The 22,657-nt window shown below is 44.6% G+C and overlaps 1 pseudogene; it reads left to right on the top strand.

The window, feature by feature from the left end:
• The first annotated feature begins 8,115 nt into the window (after nt 1-8,115).
• LOC120928567 lies at nt 8,116-9,191 on the top strand (annotated as a pseudogene).
• The last annotated feature ends 13,466 nt before the right edge of the window (nt 9,192-22,657 follow it).

Genomic DNA, 22,657 nt, shown 5'->3' with positions numbered 1-22,657 from the left:
AGTTTGAGGATCGCCCTGTGTATAAATAGCCCCAGACAAACACACTTCCCTTGCAAAAGTATTTCCCTGTGTTACCCTTCCTAGAGCAAGTTGCTTCTGCTCTGAAAGTTTGTCGGTGTTTGTTTGTGAGTTGTGTGTGATAGAGAAGTTTTGGAGGAGTATTAGATTGTAGTTGGTGTTTGTTTCTGCTAAGTGTAATTTATGTTTGTTTTTTGTGTGAGTTTTTTTTTTTTTCTGATTGTATTTTGTGTTTGTTTTTTTCTGATTATATTTTGTGTTTGTTTTTTTCTGATTGTATTTTGTGTTTGTTTTTTGCGTGTTTGTTTTTGAATTTATAGTAGCTGTCTGCTTGTTAGTTTTGCTTTTTGTGTGTTTCTTCTGTGAGTTTTTTGGTTTGTTTGTTGTGTGTGTATTTTTGTTTGTTTGTCCTGTGAGTTTCTTCTTGTTGCTGAGTGGTGTCTGTGATGGCACCCAAGCGCAGGAAGCTCAATTTTAATCAGGTTGAGAAGCAAATTCTTGCTCGGGCCATCTTCCTATATGGCCGATATTTACATGGCCCTGATAGCCGGAACACCTCCCCGGCCCAAAGGAAGGTGATTCTAAAGAAGGTTACGGATCAGATCAATGCGGCGGGGGGGGGGGGGAGACGAGGACCCCCGCTGGCATCCAAAAAAAGATCAACGATCTAAAGAGCGTGGTCCGTAATAAGGTGGCAAAGATCAATGCACATACCACGGGCACTGGAGGAGGGGGACCCTGCCCCATCCGTCTGAGTGAGGAGGAATGGGCAGTGGCCCGGTGTTTCCAGCCAGAGCAGGTGGTGGGCCTGCGTGGATATCAGACAGGTGTTCCTGTGAGGCCAGGTACGTTTTTGGTTTTTCTATCTGCTGATTAGCATGTGTGGGTGGGGGAAGGGAAGATGTGCCAAGTGTGTGGATCCTCAAACCTGTGATTGTTTTGTGTCCTCCACAGATGACCAGGGGGTTGCTGGGCCATCAGGCCAGGCTGCTGCACCACCCCAAAGACAAGAGGCTGCTGATGAGTCCCAAGAAGGGCAGGATTCCCCAGGGGAGGGGAGTGGACAAACCTCCCCTCATGAGGAGGTTGAGGGGGAGGAGGATGAGGGGGAGGAGGATGAGGGGGTGGAGGAAGAAGATCTTGATATTGGCCGGGAAGTCCTTTTGGCCTCGGATATGATGACCCTTGAGGATACCCTTGAGGCTACCCTTGAGGCTACCCCTGAAGCTACCCCAGAGGCTGGCAGCAGTCAGGCCACCATCAGGGGTAGCCCCTCCCACTCCTCCCCCAACAGGCCGCAACCCACAAGGGTCACTCTCCCCCCTCCTCCCAGGCCACAAGCCTCAGGGGCAGGCAGGATGGCGACCCAGGAGACCAGGGGGGTGGCCGAGCGTCTGCAGAAGGACAATGCCCGGCAGACCCGCACTCTGGGTCAGATAAAAGACACTCTGACCCAGATGGAGCACAGCCTGGGTGTAATGAAGGAGTCACTCGGTGATGTGGCCACAAACTCATTGGCGGTCATCACATGTTTGTGTGAGCTGCAAACCGCCACAACAGGCGTGGCCCAGGAGGTGACTGCCCTGACCCAGGCTGTGCAGGACAATACCTGGGCTGTCCAGGACAATACCCAGGCTGGCCAGGCCAATACGGCTGCCGTCACTGTCTGTCTCACAAGGATAGCAGTGGACTTGGAGGGCAGGCCAGCAGGAGGACAGACACCAGGGGAGGCTCCTCCTTCCCGTGCTCACACCCCCCCCCGTGAAGATACTCCCTCCCCTGCTAACACCCCCCCATGAAGATACTCCCTCCCCTGCTAACACCCCCCCCCATGAAGATCCTCCGGTTGGCCGTGGCCGTGGCCGTGCCCGTGTCCGTGGGCAGCCCAGACGGAGCAATCGCCGCCGCAATTAATTTGCAGGGGTACTTTTGATTTTTGATTTTTATGATTTATTTTTTTATTTTTATGATTTTGTTTGGCAAACTGTACTTATGATTTGGTTTATGTGTGTGAATGATGTGTGAATGTGGGGGGGTGACATTCCTGATTAAATAAGGGTGTCACCCTCAGTTTTGGTGGAGAAGGGATCCCCAGGACCAGGGAGAAGTGATCCCAGGTCCCTGAATGGTGTATGAATGCACAGTAACAGAATTGGAGCCGTGGCGTGGCGTGGCGTTACTGCTCCCAAGTACCAATGGGGGGGGGGGGTACTTGGATCTAATCCAATTAGATGTGCATGTGATATGTCTGTGCTAGGGACCACAGTGGTGTGCATTCATGCATTATCATTGTGACATAATTAATGTGTGTGTTTACTGTGCAAAGATGCATTCTGCGAGGCATCTCCTGACTGCTGTTCCCTCAAAAGAGGGGGTACCCTCGGTCACTGAAGTCACTAGTCTAGCTATGCGCATGGATGCCCCTGGCATGTTGGCATACAGATTGTAGTCCAGCAAGTGTGTGTGCTCAGCTCTTCCTTAATGGTGTTGCTTTAGCTGATCTTTACACGGCATGTGTAAAATTAGGGCACCTTTTATAAAGTATAAATTTACACATTGAAACTAACAGAAGCGCACAGGGCGTAATCTACGGCGCACACACTTAATTTTGTGGATCGCCCTATCTCCCTCATTTGCATCTTTGCCTATCAAAACAGCGGTGTGTCTAGCGTAATTTGCACACGGAAAAGCGCCGGTGTAACTTTTTTAGGTAGGACGGAAAAACCTGATTTTAAGGCGTATCTCGTTTTGAGGATCAGGCGCAAAGATATGCGCCGTGGAAATTTTAATTACGCCGCGTATCTCGAGTTAAGTCGGCGCATCTGCTTTGTGGATCTGGCCCAATGTGTTCTGCTTTATTTAAACCGTATAAGAGTTCATTATATTAGTGAATTGTAACTCTTATGCAAAGTATATTAAAAAAACTATTTTTAGGTATTTGAAAAAATAAGAGAGTATTTGGGAAAACCAAAAAACACAGTTTAACTGATAATAAATATACACAATTCAATCAGGCAATTTTGTATATGGGTTGTGCAAATAATAAAAAGTTAGGGTTGAATATGAACACAAGACAAAAAGGACGATATGACTTTTCAAGGTGCTGCAAACTCAGCCCAGCTTTAAAAACACGTATATGTCACCCTGTTTGTACCACCATTATCAAACCAGAGCCAGATGACTATAAAATGAACTAATACAATTTACAAATGAACATAACGTATATGAAAAATATATAAATCTTTGGGTATGGCGGTTCTGCATCTATAGGATTTAAAGAAAGGTCCCAGACCTCAGGATACTAATGGATACATACATATTAGTATACAAACATATCACATGCACTCACCAGCCACTTTATTAGGTACACCTTGCTAGTACCGGGTTGGACCCCTTTTGCCTTCAGAACTGCCTTAATTCTTTATGGCATAGATTCAACAAGGTGTTGGAAGCATTCCTCCGAGATTTTTGTCCATATCGATATGATAACATCATGCAGTTGCTGCAGATAGATTTGTCGGCTGCACGTCCCAAAGGTGCTCTATTAGATTGAGATCTGGTGACTGTGCAGGCCACTGGAGTACAGTGAACTCATTGTCATGTTTAAGAAACCAGTGGTGAGATGATTTGAGCTATGTGACATGGTGCATTATCCTTCTGGAAGTAGCCATCAGAAGATGGGGAGTCATAAAGGGATGGACATCGTCAGCAACAATACTCCGGTAGGCCGCGGCATTTAAATGATGCTCAATTGGTACTAAGGGGCACAAAATGTGCCAAGAAAATATCCCCACACCATTACACCACCATCACCACCAGCCCGAGCCATTGTTATAATGCAGGATGGATTCATGCTTTTATGTTGTTTATGCCGAATTCGGACCCTACCATCTGAATGTCACACTGAAATTGAGACACATCAGACCAGGCAACATTTATTCAATTCTCTATTTTGCAATTCTAGTGAGCCGGTGTTGCCGCCTCCTGCTGTAGCTCACTTGCTTCAAGGTTTATTGTGTTGTGCGTTCAGAGATGGTATTCTGCAGACCTTGGTTGTAACAAGTGGTTATTTGCCTTTCTATCATCTCCAACCAGTCTGCCCATTCTCCTCTGACATCAACAAGGCATTTTCGTCCACACAACTGCTACTCACTGGATATTTTCTCTATTACAGACCATTCTCTGTAAACTCTAGAGATTGTTGTGAGTGAAAATCCTAGTAGATCAGCAGTTTTTGAAATACTCAGACCAGCGAGTCTGGCACCAACAACCATGCCACATTTGAAGTCACTTAAATCCCCTTTTCTTCCCCATTCTGATGCTCGGTTCACTACGTCTAGGGGCTAGATTCAGATAGATCAGCGGATCTTTACATCCGCGTAATCTATCTTATTTACGATCCGCCAGCGCAATTTTTTGAGGCATGTGCTGTATTCAGAAAGCACTTACCTCGAAACTTGCGCCGGCGGATCGTAACTCCCCCGGCGGAATTCAAATTCTGCGGCTAGGGGGAGTGTATTATTTAAATCAGGCGCGTCCCCGCGCCGATCGTACTGCGCCTGCGCCGGCCGCGATTTTTCCCAGTGCGCATGCTCCAAATGACGTCGCTAGGATGTCATTGGTTTCGGCGTGAACGTAAATTACGTCCATCCGTATTCGCAACCGACTTACGCAAACAACGTAAAAATTCAAAACTCGGCGCGGGAACGACGGCCATACTTAACATTGGATACGCCGCATTTAGCAGGGGTAAGTATACGCTGAAAAAGTCGAACGCAAACGACGTAAAAAAAAAGCGGCGGGCGTTCGTTTCTGAATCGGCGGAAATCAGAATTTGCATATTCGTCACGTAAAAAACCGAAGCGTCACCTAGCGGCCGGCGGGAGATTGCAGCCTAAGATCCGACGGTGTAAGTCACTTACACCTGTCGGATCTAAGGGAGATCTATGCGTAACTGATTCTTATGATACGCCGTCGTATCTCTTCTGAATCTCCCCCTAGATGTCTAAATGAGTTGCTGCCATGTTATTTGACAATTTGTGTTACCAAGCGTTTTATATATATATATATATATATATATATATATATATATATAGAGAGAGAGAGAGAGAGAGAGAGATATAGCTCTATATATATCGAGATATATATCTCTATATATAGATATATATACAACAGGAGGTATAGAAAATAATCTCAAAAAGATTTTGCAATGAAATCATCATTTTTGCCTTTGCAGAAATGTTGTCAAACGTAGCCTAAAATTTTGAAATGTGGACTGCCTAGGTGAAATTTGCTTGAAATGAAATGAAAACGAGAACTAAATATGAATAGAAAGAAGGAAGGAGGAGAAGGGCAGAGGGGGGAAATGTAGAAAGAAGGAGGAAAAAAGGAAAAAAGAAGAAGTACCACTGATGTGGGAGCCGCATTATTGGGGGTTTCTGTGTGGGGGGTGGATAGGGGAGGGGGGGTTAAGTGGTAAATAAAATATGTTTGGAGGAGTGGCGGGGTTATGGGGGTTCTCTCCCCATTTTGGGGGGGCAGCGGTCCCAGTGGGGACCCACCTTTAGAGCTCAACCTCCGGGGGGTGAACCGTAGGGTCGGATGGAGAAGGAGGGCCACGGATCTTTGGGCCTTGGGAAGGGCGTAATTCCTTTTTAAACTAACAAACATGTTATACTTACCTCCACTGTGCAATTTGTTTTGCACAGTGTGTCCCCGATCCACGTCTTCTGGGGTCCCTCTGTGGCTGTCTCTGATCCTTCCCACAAGAACTCACCACATTCATGCGAGAGGTGATGAGTCCTTGCGTGCTCCCGTAATACAGCGAGCGGCCATAGCCGCTCACTGTATCACTCGGCCCCGCCCCTCGGTGTGCAGCATCACTGGATGTGATTGACAGCAGCGACAGCCAATGGCTGCGCTGCTCTCAATCCATCCGCTCTAGCCAATCAGCGGCCAGGCTGAGCGGCGAAGAGGATATCGGGACTGAGTACGGGACTTTCGAGGGGTTAGGTAAGTAGATGTCAGATGTTTTTTCACCTTAATGCATAGATTGCATTAAGGTGAAAAAAAAACATTTCTTTACAACTCCTTTAAGTGAGTTATTTCTAAAGCCCCATACACACCATCAGATTATCTGCAGATTTTTGTCTTCAGATTTACCAAAACCATGTAGTACAAGGGCCTGCCTGATTGCATACAAATTGAAACTCTTAAGGTTTGACCTCCTATTAGATGGTTTTGGTAAATCTGCAGAAAAAAATCTGCAGATAATCTGATGGTGTGTATGGGGCTTTAGAATTACAGGCCTACAATATAAAACACCAAATTTCCATGCAAAATAATGGTACTGCTTTCAGCGCCTAAAATCTGAATTAATCATACCGCCAGGGAGGTTAAGCAACATCTATGTTTGCCTCTCTCTTCTTCATAGTGGGTAGGGGAGTGAGGGAAAGAGGTTAGGAGTAGGCAGTTAGGGTTGCAGAGGAGGAGGTTAGGGGCTAAATTATAACTTTTTATAAAAAAAAAAAATTTGAAGGTAAAACAAATGTGCATCTATTATTTTGGTAGCATGCAGGAGCCTTAAAAACATTGCATTAGTCAACAGGTAAGCCTACACTCCATGACAGGAAGACCACAGCAATCCACAGCGATGTGATAGTTCATTGAGAAGTACCACTGTCTGGGCTTGTAGTTATTCAGACACACAGAGCTGTGTGTTTGAATGACGTAGCCATGTGGGTGCAGCCCCACACAGCCACTATGCTTTCAACTAGTGTCAGCTAGTACAGGGAAATTCTCCCCATATGGCTGCCACAGTGAGGAGGGGGCAGTAGATGCAGCATTGGGAACATGTTACATGTTCCACCTTAAAATGGTTACATAGTAGGTGAGGTTGAAAAAAGACACAAGTCCATCAAGTCCAACCAATGTGTGTGATTATATGTGAGTATTACATTGTATATCCCTGTATGTTGCAGTCATTCAGGTGCTTATCTAATAGTTTTTTGAAACTATCGATGCCCCCCGCTGATACCACCGCCTGTGGAAGGGAGTTTCACATCCTTGCTGTCTTACAGTAAAGAACCCTCTACACAGTTTAAGGTTAAACCTCTTTTCTTCTAATTTTAATGAGTGGCTTCATGATCTTCAAGGTGGTTAGATTAATTAAAGCAAAATGTGGTCCAACAAAATACTGACATACGGGGGTGATCCTTTTTCCAAATAAGTGATTCTGTTTTTGAATTATTTTTATTTTTTTTCTGACATGTTGGTGTTATATCTGTTTCTTGGATTATAGGTTGCACCAGTAAATACAGCTAGAACTGTGTATGTATGTGTATGTGTATATATATATATATACCGTATTTATCGCGGTATAACGCGCTCCCGCCTATACCGCGCACCCCCAAAGTGGCCCGAATTCCTGTGGAAAAAAAGTTTTTTTTTTTGTACTTACAGTTTTGGTGTCTTGCGCGGCGTCCATCGGTGGCCTCGTCGGGTCCGGCGTCCTTCTGCGGCTTCGGGTGTCCTCTTCGACGGGTCCGGTGTCCTTCTGCGGCGGGTCCGGTGTCCTCTTCGGCGGGTCCGGTGTCCTCTTCGGCGGGTCCGGCGTCCTCTTCGGCGGGTCCGGCGTCCTTCTGCGGCGTCCTCGCGGCCTCCTCGCGTCCTTCCCGCCACGAGTTTGAATACTGCGCTCGCATATACCGAGCGCAGTACACTCGTGAAGCTTCGGGCAGGCTCGGCAACTGTCGCGCTGACGTCCTGTACGTACAGGATGTCAGTGCGAGAGGCGCCGAGACTGCCCGAAGATTCACGAGTGTACTGCGCTCGGTATATGCGAGCGCAGTATTCAAACTCGTGGTGGGAAAGCGGGTATCGGCGTATATCGCGCACCCACGATTTTCAGGGCAAAATAGTGCGCGGTATACGCCGATAAATACGGTATATATATATAAATATAGTGAATTACAAAGTTTACAGTTTTCCAAGACACTCTTAGCGGGACAGTACTGCAAAGAGATAATAATAATGCCACCAGAATGATCTAATAAAGCCCCTCAAAGTCTGTGTCGCAAATTGAAACCATCAAAGTAAAGAAAGGTTGACATCATGCTACCACAAAAAAAAGACTTCATTTTATGGCTAACACAGCATCCACCCCATGTTATAAGAAACTTTAAAATCACTCTTTCTGGTGTGGTTGTTGACAGTCGAGTTGTACTCCAGAATATGGCACTGAAACAGATTTCCAGCAATAAATGCTTTGAGGGACATGACAGCACGGAACTCAAGTGTAAAATAAGATTTCGGATCTATTTACCACCTAAAGCCGAAACTTCCAAATGCTCGGTGGTATACTGGCTTTCAGGGTTAATATGTAATGAACAAAATTTCATCATCAAGGCTGCCTTTCATCAAGCTGCTTCTGAGCATGGGCTGATCATAGTGGCACCTGACACCAGCCCACGTGGCTGAAATATTGATGGAGAAGAAGAAAGTTGGGATTTTGGTACTGGTGCTGGCTTCTATGTTAATGCCACCGAGGAGCCATGGAAAACTAACTATAGAATGTATTCTTATGTAGTGGAAGAGCTGCCACAACTCATAAATGGAAATTTTCCAACAGACCCAGACAGGATTTCTGTATTAGGACATTCTATGGGGGGTCATGGTGCTTTAATCTGCGCACTGAAGAACCCTGGGAAATACAAGACTGTCTCAGCATTTGCACCAATTTGTAATCCTGTACAGTGCCCATGGGGTCAGAAAGCGTTCAGTGGATATTTGGGTTCTGACTCAAACAAATGGGAAGCATATGATGCAACCCATCTGGTGAAGACTGACTCAGGATCACAGCTAGACATATTAATAGACCAAGGGAAGGATGACCAGTTCCTCTCTGCGGGACAGCTATTGCCTGACAATTTTATTGCTGCTTGCACTGAATGAAAAATCCCTGTGGTCTTTAGACTGCAAGAGGGCTATGATTATCGCTACTTCTTTATTACTACTTTTATAAATGATCACATCAAACACCATGCAAAATATCTGAATGCCTGAGGCTACTGAGAAAAAAGAAGATTGTCATTGATCCACAATGAGAACAACGGGAAATTTTAAATCATCTGCTCCGTTTTATAGGAAATTAGGTGAAATGTTCTTCCGTGTAAAGCCTCGTACACACGACCAAATTTCTCGGCAAAAAACAGCAAGAAACTTGCTGGGAGAATTTTTTTTGCAGAGGAAACCGGTCGTGTGTACATTTTCGTTGAGGAAACTGTCGAGAAACTCGACGAGCCAAAAAGAGAGCAAGTTCTCTAGTTCCTTGACGGGAATGGAGAAAATTGGCTTGTCGAGTTCCTCGATAGCCTAACAAGGAACTTGATGAGGAAAACGATGTGTTTCGCCCGTCGAGTTTCTCGGTCGTGTGTACGAGGCCTAAGGAAAAAAATTGAATAAAAAGAGAAATGACAAAAAAAACCTTTAAAATCAGTTTCTCTTATAAATACAGATCCTTTAATATGGCGCCCCAGTCTGGTTCCACTCCCATGCCCACCACGGCCGACATCCAGTGTGTGAGGATGTGGGCGGGCATGCCACTGGGCATGTGTGGCTGCACTAGAGGTGGTACATACAGGGTTAGGTCTACAGTATTTTCTCCCCAGGGTAATCTTGAATACACCTCCAGATAATGTGATCTCTACAATACTATGTAAATATGTCATTTTTTTCTTAAATGTAGTAGTTGTGTGTCTATTCTTGAGATTGCAGCACCTTGAGAAATCCCATCTTTCCTTTTGTTTTGTTTTTGGGGTGTGGTGTTATTCATACCAAACTAAGTTTTTGTGAAAGTACTTAGGGTTACATAGTTATATAGTAATTTGTTTAGCAAAAACGCCATTGATGCCCATGTCTAGACTAAAAACCTAGGGCCAGATTCTCAGAGAATTGCCCAGGCGCAGCGTATCAGAGATACGCTACGCCGCCGTATCTTACCTGGCGGAATTTCGAATCCAGGAAGATTTTGCGCCGTAAGTATTTCTCGGCGCGTATTTCAAATTGGGCGCATGATTCGTAGGGGGCATGATTCATTTAAATGAAGTGCGTCCCCGCGCCGATTGAACTGCGCATGCTCCGTTTTGAAATTTCCCGCCGTGCTTTGCGCGAAATGACGTCGCACCGACGTCATTTTTTGAACTTCGACGTGAGTTACATCCTTTCCTATTCACGGACGACTTACGCAAAAAAAAAAAATGTTTAATTCGAAACGGGAACGACGGCCATACTTTAACATGGCAAGTCTATCTATACGCCACAAAACAGCAGCTTTAACTATACGCCGGGAAAAGCCGACTAGGGACGACGTAAGAGAATACGACGGCCACACGTACCTTCGTGGATCGACGGAAAAAGCTAATTAGCATACCCGACGCGGAAAACGATGCAAACTCCACCCAGTGGGCGCCAAAGTATTGCACCTACGATCCGAAGGCGTACGAAGCCGTACGCCTGTCGGATCGAAGCCGGAAGCCGTCGTATCTTGGTTTGAGGATTTAAACTAAAGATACGACGTGGCAAATTTGAAAGTACGCCGGTGTATCAGTAGATACGCCGGCGTACTTCTTCTGTGAATCTGGCCCCTAGCCTTTTGGGCTAATTTTAACAAGATTTCTGCAAATGCAAAGATGATGATTTCATCGAAAAATCTTTTTCCGCATAATCATTTTGCTTATTGCTTATTCCTTATCCCTACCTGTCCACCGGTTACAAGACCACCTACTGTATATAAGTATTAATTCTACACAAAACAAAAGGGAAATAAAAAGAGGAAGAAGCAAGATTATTGGATGACAAATGGATAGCTGACAGACATAGCTTGTAGGAGATATATGAGAATCATAAACCAAATCACTAATTATAGTTTGTTAAGAGCCACAAGCTGTATATGTAAATGTAAGTTGTGATATATATTCCTTTCAAGCTGTCGTCAGGAAGGATTCCCACGTTATTTAATCTCACGGGGGTTTAATTGTGTGTGGTTTTAGAAATGTTCGGTAAACTATGTCCTTATAGCTTAATGTTGGTTAGCTGTCTTACAGTCCTATGGTTTAATGATCTTTTATGGATATACTAATACATATTCAAGGACACTGGAGATTATGTAATAAAATGTTCTATAGTGTTTACGAGTGCACAGTTTTATGTCTCTCTCTTCATTATCCTTTCATGTAAAACTTTTTTTTTTGCATTTGCAAGTCTATAACATACAAAAACATCTTTCAGCTATTTGTAGGTTCTTACGCTAATACATTGTTACTTTTTATGTTACTTTAGCCACTTAAGGATTGCCTAACACCGATATACGCCGACAGAATGGCACGGCTGGGCACAGGCACGTACAGGTACATCGCCTGTACTTGTTTTAACCACTTAAGGACCGCCACACGACGATATACGTCGGCAGAATGGCACGGCTGGGCAAATGGACGTATATATACGTTCCCTTTAAAAACCCAGCCGTGGGTCACGCGCGCTGCCCGGTCCGAAGCTCCGTGACCACGCCCACAGGACAAGCGGACCCGATCGCCGCCGGTGCCCTGCGACCGGTCACAGGAGCTGAAGAACTGGGAGAGGTGTGTTAACACACCTTCCCAATTCTTCACTGTAGCAATGTCAGTGATCGTCTGTTCCCTGATATAGGGAACGACAATCACTGATGTCACATGTCCAGCCCCGCCCCCTACAGTTAGAAATACACATGAGGTCATGCTTAACCCCTACAGCGACCCTAGTGGTTAACTCCTAAACTGCAATTGGCATTTTCACAGTAATCAGTGCATTTTTATAGCACTTTTCGCTGTATGTGTCAACATTGTCCGATGTGTCCTCCATAATGGCGCAGTCACAAAAAAATCGCTGATCGCCGCCATTAGTAGTAAAAAAAATTATTAATAAAAATGCCATAAAACTATCCCCTATTTTGTAAACGCTATAAATGTTGCGCAAACCAATCGATAAACGCTTATTGCGATTTTTTTTAACAAAAATAGGTAGAAGAATACGTATCGGCCTAAACAGAGAAAAAATTATGTTTTTTTATTTCTTTTTTTGGGGATATTTATTATAGCGCTCTATTTTTGTTTATAGCGCAAAAAATAAAAGCCGCAGAGGTGATCAAATACCACCAAAAGAAAGCTCTATTTGTGGGAAAAAAAGGACGCCAAAAAAAGGATGCGTGTGCCCGGCAGCCAGCAGCTGCGATGTTCGCCGGGCATTGCTCATCACAGAACCAGGGATGTGGATCTGTGTGTAAACACAGAGATCCACGTCCTGTCAGGGAGAGGAGATCGATGGTGTGTCCCTTGTACATAGGGACACCAATCAGTCTCCTCCCCCTGTGAGTCCCCTCCCCCCACAGTAAGAATCACTACTTAGGGAACACATTAACCCCTTGATCGCCCCCTAGTGTTAACCCCTTCCCTGCCAGTCACATTTATATAGTAATCAATGCATATTTATAGCTCTGTTCGCTGTATAAATGTGAATGGTGCCAAAATAGTGTCAAAAGTGTCCGATCTGTCCGCCGCAATATCGCAGTTCTGACAAAAATAGCAGATCGCCGTCATTACTAGTAAAACATTTTTATAAAAATAAATGTCATAAATCTACCCCCTATTTTGTAGGCGCTATAACTTTTGCACAAACGAATCAATAAACGCTAATGCGTATTGGCCTAAACTGAGAAAAAAAATTTTTTTTTTTAAATTGATATTTATTATAGAAAAAAGTAAAAAACATTGGTTTTTTTTTCAAAATTGTCGCTCTTTTTTTGTTTATAGCGCAAATAAAAAGTCTCCTCCCCCTGTGAGTCCCCTCCCCCACAGTAAGAATTACTCCCTAGGGAACACATTAACCCCTTTTTTTGTTTATAGCGCAAATAAAAAGCAGAGATGATCAAATACCACCAAAAGAAAGCTCAATTTATTGGGGAAAAAAGGACGTCAATTTTCTTTGTATACAACGTCACACGGCCGCGCAATTGTCAGCTAAAGCGCCGCAGTGCCGGATTGCAAAAAATGCTCTGGTCAGGAAGGGGGAAAATTCTTCCGGGGCTGAAGTGGTTAAAAGCCCGGTTTAGTCATTGACTAGAGGGTCTTTCAAGGTGAGCATCAAACTGTTTCGTTCTTATTTTCTATAGAGCGTCTAGCTACCTTTGTGCAGGAGATCTCCTGTTTTCAAAGATAATTGAAATATTTTCTCAGATGGATGTATTATTTTGTGTTAGATCTTGTAGTTCATTATCTAGAATTAAATACAAGGCAAATAAGCCTGTCTTGGCACACATTGTGACACAACAAACATATTATTTAGAAATTTGACTCCATGCAATCTACACCTGCAGAGATTCTTTCCATGCTACATCCATAACAATATACAGACCTCCAGAGAAGCTTCGTGTAGAATTTTTTTTTTTTGATAAGAGCCCTGTAGGCTCAGAATTCTTCTTGAGCTTATTGGGCAGTCACCCAGGAATCTGATCAGATTATTTATACTGAGTAGATTCTACTTCTGTCAAAATAACTGCATTTTAATTCAGTCCAGGTGATGATGTGCTACAAAAGAATAGTTGTATTATGACCAGTAGTATTTACCCTCCTTTAATTAAGCATTAGAACAAAAGAACATGTTTTTTAAAAGTCTTTAAAGCCAACCTCCAGCCAAAGCGTTTATTTTTTTCATTTTGGATAAACTTGGGAAAGTAAAATCCTTTCTCATGTTATTATTTTGTTCTCTTACCACATTACATAGATTTTTCCTGTCCTTGTGGCACCCATAAAGGAAATGGGGGTATGGTAATTAGGGATGAGCTTCGTATTCGAGTCGAACTCATGTTCGACTCGAACATCGTATGTTCGATCGTTCGTTGATTTACGAACGTTTTGGGCCGTTTGCGCCAAATTCGAGTTGCGTTTTCACGGCCCATAATTCACTGCGGCATCGCAGTGCATTGCTGGCTTATGATTGGCCAAGCACACAAAAAACGGAGAGGCATAATTGGCTAAAGCCAGGGTGGCTTTGGCCAATTATGGCTCAGGGGGTTTAGTACACGCCCCACACTATAAAAGGCCGCCTGCAGGTCGGCCTTGTGTAGTGTGTTGCAGTGGTTAAAAGAGAGAAGACAGAGAGAGAGAGTGTCATTTTTAGTAGGTAGATAGAGCAGGCAGGCAGGCAGGCTAGTCAGTTAAAGTTACAGTGTGTAGAGGATATATATGCATCCCAGGTGTTGTATATATTGTGACAGGAAGTCAGGTAAATCTGTGGGTGTTGTCACAGATGGGACATACATTTCTGCCTTGCTTAGACAATACACCAATTTTTATTAGGCGTCGGCTGCAAAAGTAGCCAGAAAAGGTCTAAGGGCGTTGGAAAACTTCAGCTGTTCAGAATGGGGCAATTAAGGCCTCTATAAGTAATCCAGAGGATTATCACTGATTTGCTGCATCCTGAGGCTTTGTGAGTAAGGAGAGCAGTATCTGAAAGTTTTCTGAGGAGGTGAGGAGGTGATTGATTTTTCTGTGTGATAAAAATCAAAAAGAGACTTTTGTTTTTCTGCTGTATGACCAGCAGTGTCTGCCCAGCACTAGGCTGTGCCAGACTCCCTAGATAGGTTCCTGTGTGGTGAAGGTAGAGGCCCCAAGTGGCCAGGGTTTATTTTATGTTTGATTTTGTTTATGCTGTTTGGATGCTTGCACTTGTTTCCAGCAAGATGGAAGAATAAACCAAAATCTTTGTTTTCAAACGTCTTCGACTGCCTGTCTGTATAAATTCAGTGTGTAGTGAACCCATCCAGGGGGTCACACACCCCGCTACCCAGCTAACCCCTTAAACATGGTGGAGTGCCGCGGGCAGTTAAAGTAAACCCAAAATGGAGGAGATACTGAAACAGCTGGCTATAGCAAATGCAAATCAACAGCAGACGAATGCAGGTTTGCAGCAGAGCCTGGCAGCTCAACAACAGGTTTACCAGGTTTTGGTGTAACCCTGGATGTCCGTGCTCAGCGGGTCCACAATTGGAGTTATCAGCTGAGGAAGCCACCTCGGTCGCAGATGTATGACCTCATCCATTTGGCTAAGAAATGGCTGCAGCCAGAAACTCTGTCCGGACCAAAAATTTTGGAGCGAGTAGTCATGGACAGATTTCTTAGGTCTCTTCCTAACACCCTGCAGAAATGGGTGAACCATGGTGGTGCAGAAACCGCAGACAAACTTGTAGACCTGGTCGAAAGGTACCCAACAACAGAGAATTTGTCCTCTTCCACCAGAGACGTCACAGACTTTCCACCCTAAGACCAGACCCTCCCCACCTATAGGTAAGACTGCATCAAGGGATGGGGGTGGAGAGAGGGACCAAGGAGCAACTAGAGGAATTATCGGGACTACTGCTAATGTTTGGCGAGAGCGGCCTGGAAGACCCATCCCACAGGAGAGGACCAGAAGGTTGATTTGTTACCTTTGCTGGGAAGAGGGACATGTAGCAGCGGTTTGCCCAGCGGGTGATGAACCCATGCAGTGTGACTTTCTGACAGAGAGACGACAGTCCCTTTTTGCAACCACATGCACTGCAGTAAAAGGAAATGAGAAACCTTTATATAGAATGTGCTTAGATGGTAAAAATGTTGTGGTATTGTTGGATTCAGGTAGCCTGGTCACCTTAGTGAAAAGTGATCTAGTGGTGGGAAAAACCTTACATCCGAGGAAAATGGCTGCAGATTGTGTACATGGGGACACTCGAGAATATCCGGTGACTACGGTTTCCTTTGAAACCTCCCTCGGTAACTTGTGTCACAAGGTGGGTTTAGTTCCCAAACTGCCACATGAAGCTATTGTGGGAAGGGATTTCCCAAAATTCTGGGAACTCTGGGATTGCCCAGATTCCCCAGTAGGTGGTTCTTCTGAGTCTGAACCATCTACTCCAGAAACCTATAACTGTGAGGATTCTCCTGAGTTTCCATTCTCAGTATTAGCAGGGGAAACACCAGTCCCTAGGGAGGAGCCTGCTACCTCAGAGGAACAGTGGCCGATAGGGTTTGATGACCTCGAGGTGCACAGAGAAAATTTTGTCACTGAGCAATTGAGGGACCCCACATTGCTAAGAGCCCGGGAGAATGTAGTGAAGATAGATGGGGAGTTAGTTAACCCTGACGAGAGGGTTGCCCTCCCTTACTTCATTATTGAAAGGGACCTGTTATATCGAGTGTCACAGAGGATAGAGGCCACCATTGAGCAACTGGTAGTGCCTAAACCGTACCGCAAGATGATTTTGGAACTGGCCCATGGGCACATTCATGGGGGACATTTGGGAGCAGAAAAAACCCGGGAGAGGATCACCCAGAGGTTTTATTGGCCTGGGATCACTAAAGAAGTGGAATTGTACTGCTCCTACTGTCCAGTGTGTCAGATTACTGCACCCATGCCACATTTCCGCAGTCCGTTGGTACCCCTGCCCATTATCGAGGTCCCTTTTGAGAGGATCGCCATTGACTTGGTTGGCCCCTTACTGAAGTCCACTAGAGGGCACCAGCACATCTTGGTAATGATGGACTATGCCACCCGTTACCCAGAAGCGATTCCTCTCCGAAACACCTCTGCTAAAACTATTGCCTAAGAGTTGTTTCAGGTTTTCAGCCATGTGGGTCTTCCTAAGGAAGTGCTAACTGACCAGGGCACGCCGTTCATGTCTAGGGTGACTAAAGAACTTTGTAAACTCCTGAAAGTGACCCAATTGCGTACATCAGTATATCACCCTCAAACAGACGGGTTAGTGGAAAAGTTTAATAAAACCTTAAAACAAATGTTGAGGAAGGTGGTGGATAAAGAAGAAAAGAATTGGGATTATCTGCTCCCTTATCTGATGTTTGCAATAAGAGAGGTTCCCCAATCGTCCACAGGGTTCTCTCCGTTTGAGCTACTGTATGGGAGGCACCCCCGGGGCCTACTGGACATTGCCAGGGAAACATGGGAGAGTGAGAGTTCCCCTCATCGAAGTGTGATTGAACATGTGGCCCAAATGCAAGATAGAATTGCCCAAGTGATGCCGATTGTGAAGGAACATTTAGCCCAAGCCCAATTGGCTCAACAAAGGATTTACAATCATGGGGCCCAGGTCCGTTCCTTTGCACCTGGTGATAGGGTGTTGGTGCTGGTCCCCACGGTCGAAAATTAAATTCCTAGCCAAATGGCAGGGTTCATATGAAGTGTTGGAAAAAATGGGAGTGGTGAATTATAAAATTAGCCAACCGGGAAGACGAAAACCTGAGCAGCTCTATCATGTGAACTTGCTGAAACCATGGAAGGATAGAGAGTCCTTGGTCGCTAAGACTACCCGATTTTCTGCTCCTTTTAACCTGGCTGTCCCTGAAGTTGGGATAGCGGAGACTCTATCCAAAACTCAGAAACAGGAGGTTAAAGAATTTGTGCTCCGTAATAAGGAGAAGTTTTCAGACCTGCCAGGTTGGGTCTCCGGTGTTAAACATGACATTATCACCACACCGGGGGATAAGGTCAAGTTAAAGCCTTATAGAATTCCAGAAGCCCGGCGAGAGGCAATTCGCCAGGAAGTAAAAAAAATGCTTGAGCTGGGGGTGATAGAAGAGTCAAATAGTGATTGGTCCAGTCCCATTGTCTTAGTGCCCAAACCAGATGGAAGTTGGCGGTTTTGTAATGACTTTCGCCACCTGAATAAAATCACTAAGTTTGACACCTATCCTATGCCCCGCATAGATGAACTGATTGATTGCCTAGGCACTGCACGTTAGACCTGACCAATGGTTATTGGCAACTTCCTCTCTCGGAGTCGGCCAGCGAAAAAACAGCATTTGTAACCTCAGACGGATCGGAGGATGCCTTTTGGGTTACAGAATGCTCCCGCCACATTTCAACGCACCATGGATAAGACCCTTCGGCCTCATCGAGCCTATGCTGCTGCATACCTCGATGACGTTGTCATCCACAGTGAGGATTGGGAATCACACTTGCCAAAAGTTCAGGCTGTGTTGGATTCCATCTGGAAAGCCGGGTTTACAGCCAATCCAAAAAAATGTACCCTTGGGCTAGAAGAGGCGAAGTATCTGGGGTATACCATTGGAAGAGGTCTAATCAAGCCCCAAATAAACAAAGTTGAGGCTATTCAGGATTGGCCCCGTCCCACCAACAAGAAACAGGTTTGTGCATTTTTGGGGGTCGTGGCCTATTATCGCCGCTTTATCCCCCATTTTGCCTCACAGGCTGCTCCCCTGACCAATTTGACCAAAGGGAAGGAGTCTGTAATGACCAAATGGACTCCCGAAGCAAAAATAGCTTTTCAGGCTTTAAAACAGGCCTTATGTAGTCAGCCAGTTTTAAATTCGCCTGATTTTTCACGGGACTTTGTGGTTCAGACAGATGCGTCAAATGTGGGCTTAGGAGCTGTACTGTCTCAGATTATCAAGGGGGAGGAACACCCTGTTATGTACCTCAGCCGAAAGTTGAAGGCCCATGAGGAGAATTATGCCACCATTGAGAAAGAATGTTTGGCGGTGAAATGGGCTTTGGATTCTCTCCGGTACTACCTCGTGTATAGACAGTTTGAAATGGTGACGGATCATGCCCCATTGAAGTGGATGGCACAGAACAAAGAGACCAATAGGAGAATAAATAGGTGGTTCCTGGCCCTCCAGGAATTTAGTTTTGTGGTAACGCATCGCCCCGGTGCTAAAATGGGGAATGCAGATGGGTTGTCCCGAGTGCATGCCTGCCTGGCAACCTGTGTCCCAACCCTAGGGTTGAAACAAGAGGGGGGGTATGTGACAGGAAGTCAGGTAAATCTGTGGGTGTTGTCACAGATGGGACATACATGTCTGCCTTGTTTAGACAATACACCAATTGTTATTAGGCGTCGGCTGCAAAAGTAGCCAGAAAAGGTCTAAGGGCGTTGGAAAACTTCAGCTGTTCAGAATGAGGCAATTAAGGCCTCTATAAGTAATCCAGAGGATTACCACTGATTTGCTGCATCCTGAGGCTTTGTGAGTAAGGAGAGCAGTAGCTGAAAGTCTTCTGAGGAGGTGAGGAGGTGATTGATTTTTCTGTGTGATAAAAATCAAAAAGAGACTATTGTTTTTCTGCTGTATGACCAGCAGTGTCTGCCCAGCACTAGGCTGTGCCAGACTCCCTAGATAGGTTCCTGTGTGGTGAAGGTAGAGGCCCCAAGTGGCCAGAGTTTATTTTATGTTTGATTTTGTTTATGCTGTTTGGATGCTTGCACTTGTTTCCAGCAAGATGGATTAATAAACCAAAATCTTTGTTTTCAACCATCTTCGACTGCCTGTCTGTATAAATTCAGTGTGTAGTGAACCCAACCAGGGGGTCACACACCCCACTACCGAGCTAACCCCTTACCATATGTTTATACACTGTATAGTTTAGCTAGATCAGCTCTTCCTAATTTACTGGCAGGCAGGTGATTGTGCTAGCTGCAGTATTCTCATGTGGTGTATTGCCTGTGTCCTCTGCAGTGTGCACCATAAAGCTACGTGGTGTGTGTACTGCCTTTGTCCTCTGTAGTTTGCACCTAAAGCTACTTGGTGTGTACTGCCCGTGTCCTCTGCAGTTTGCACCTAAAGCTACATGGTGTGTACTGCCCATGTTCTCTGCAGTTTGCACCTAAATCTACGTAGTGTGTGTACTGCCTTTGTCCTCTGCAGTTTGCACCTAAAGCTACTTGGTGTGTACTGCCCGTGTCCTCTGCAGATTGCACCTAAAGCTACGTAGTGTTTACTGCCCATGTCCCCGCAGATTTCACCTAAAGCTACGTAGTGTGTACTGCCCGTGTCCTCTGCAGTGTGCACCTAAAGCTACGTGGTGTGTGTACTGTCTGTGTCTGTGCTATTTTTCTCAATGATTTTCATCCATATTGCAGGGACCAAACATTACATTAAAGCCACAAGCAGTTTTAAATTACTTTTTTCTCATAGTAATCTCATTTTGTGCAGGGACAGTTCTAAACACGTACATTTGTATAGGGGGTTCGGCATGTGGCCCCTTCGGTCCGTCCTCCGCTATCTCCGTGGGACTTGAATTTGGTCCTTTCGGTGCTTCAGAAACCACTGTTTGAAGAGATCAGGGAGATTCCCTTGTTGACACTTTCTCAGAAGGTGGTCTTTTTGGTGGTGGTCACGTCAGTTAGACGAATCTCTGAGCTGGCAGCCTTGTCATGCAAGGCTCCTTATCTGATCTTCTGCAAGGATAAGGTGGTGCTGCGTCCGCAGCTTTCCGTTCTACCCAAGGTCATCTCGGCCTTCCATCTCAATGAAGACATTATACTTTCTTCCTTGTGTCCTCATTCTTCGCACCCTAGAGAGGCGGCGTTACATTCCCTGGACATTGTCCGAGCTCTGAGAGTATACTTATCTGCTACTGCCCCGTTGCGGAGGTCAGACTCACTGTTTGTTTCGGTGGCTGGTCACAAGAAGGGCCTAGCAGTGTCGTCGGCCACCATCTCAAGATGGATCCAACAGATAGTGATTCAGGCTTACGCCATAAGAGGTCGGGCACCCCCCTTTCCTGTCACGTTGCATTCGACCAGGGCAATAGGGGCCTCTTGGGCTATCCGACATCAAGCATCTGTTTCCCAGGTGTGTAAGGCGGCGACCTGGTTGTCCGTTCACACTTTCACTAAATTCTGCAAGGTTGATGGGAGTGCATCTTCTTTCGGCCGCAAAGTTTTGCAGGCGGCTGTTTAAGAGTTGCAACTCCTTTTTTAGAGGAGCTCTGTTGTTTTGGGGCGAAGTTTAATTTTATGCTGTTCCCACCCCTCTTTTTTTTTACACTGCTTTGGGATTTCCCACTTTGTCAAGATTAAGGCTGTGTCCGTCCATGAACGAAAGAGAAAATAGGATTTTATACTCACCGTAAAAGTACATGGACGGACACAGCACCCACCCCTCCTTTTATATTTGTACTGCTTTTTGACAAACTGATCTGCGAGATGCAGAGAGAGGGGTTATACCCAGAGGGCCCGCCCCCTGTGCGGGGCTGTAGGGTGTGTATGATGTGTTTAAACATTTACTAAAAGTTTCTGCCTAGTCACTCCTAAAGGAAGGCTAATACCCACTTTGTCAAGATTAAGGCTGTGTCCGTCCATTAACTCAGAGAAAAAGATTGTATGGTGAGTATAAAATCCTATTTCTTCATAAATTTATACCAAAATTTATTCTGCTACATGTCTTTGGTAAAAATGTCTTTTGGTCCAAAAATGCAAGGACAGTATAAATGCCCCCCAAATTACCACTTTTTAGAAAGTAGACAATCCAAGATATCTAGTAAGAGGCATGGTGAGTTTTTTGAAGTTGTAATTTTGAGTCACAAAAAAAAAAAAAAAAAAAAAAGATTAAATAAAAAAAAAAAAAATGTTGTTTTCAAACACCAGAGCAGTGCAACATAATCATATCACGTGTGTGAAAGTGATCAAGGAAACTGACTGGTATAGGAAAAAAAACTCTGAAAAAAATAATTTTTCATTGCTTTTCATTTTTTAAAGATTTTTTTTATTTTTCTTACTATTTTTTTCCATTTTATTTTGTTTGTTTACATTCTGTTACCAGAGCAGTACAATGTCACTATGGTGGGAAGGTGACTCAAATTTTTCTTTCCACTATGATTGCATACCTCCCAACATTTTGAGATAGGAATGAGGGACACCTACTGACAAACGTATGTTATGTTTATGTACGCCCCTGCCACACCCCCTTAAAGGAGAATTAACCAAAAACGTGTTAATTAAATCCACATCCAATTTTACCCACTATTATTCCTTTATATTGGCTTTAAAATGTACACATGCAGCAATTTACAACTCGGATGAAAGGTTTAGCACTGGGAAACACTTTTTGAAAGATAAGAAGTGCATTTTATATACAACTATATGGATTAAACCAAAATGAGGGACAAATGAGGAGGAAAGAGGGACAGAGGGACATTGCTTCAAATCAGGGACAGTCCCTCGAAATCAGGGGACAGTTGGGAGCTATGTGATTGCTTTATTAGTGATTTGATCACTGTTATACGCAATAATGTTTATGAATAGCATCTCTTCATGTATCAATGTGTACTATTATGAATGCTGTGATTGGCTACAGCTATCAAATGGTACAATGGCTGTGATTGGAACCTGTACCATGTGATCACTGTGACCAATCACAGAGATCACAATAGTATACAATGAATAGCTATGAATGAAAGCCATTGTGTACTATGACATTAATTGCTGAGATTGGTCACAGTGATTACATGGTACAGGTTCCAATCACAGCCATTGTACCATTTGATAGCTGTAGCCAATTACCAGCCCGGTAAATGACATGGCACACTCCTGAAGGACGTCATATGACATCCACAGAGGATTAGAAAGCTCCTGCCCGGCCTTTATTTTACAATAGGCTGGGCGGGATGTGAATAAAGTGCTGCCTATAGACAACTTTGGGTACCATAGTACCTTTGCCATTTCTCAGAAGCACGTCATTTTGAGGCTTGACATACAGTGGAACCTCGGATTGCAAGTAACGTGGTTAACGAGCGTTTCACAATAAAAGCACTGTACTTA

This window comes from Rana temporaria, chromosome 2 (genome assembly GCF_905171775.1).
Source record: "Rana temporaria chromosome 2, aRanTem1.1, whole genome shotgun sequence".
NCBI classification, from domain to species: domain Eukaryota; kingdom Metazoa; phylum Chordata; class Amphibia; order Anura; family Ranidae; genus Rana; species Rana temporaria.
The sequence above is the reverse complement of the archived record's forward strand: the minus strand, read 5'-3'. Positions and strand labels throughout refer to the sequence as shown.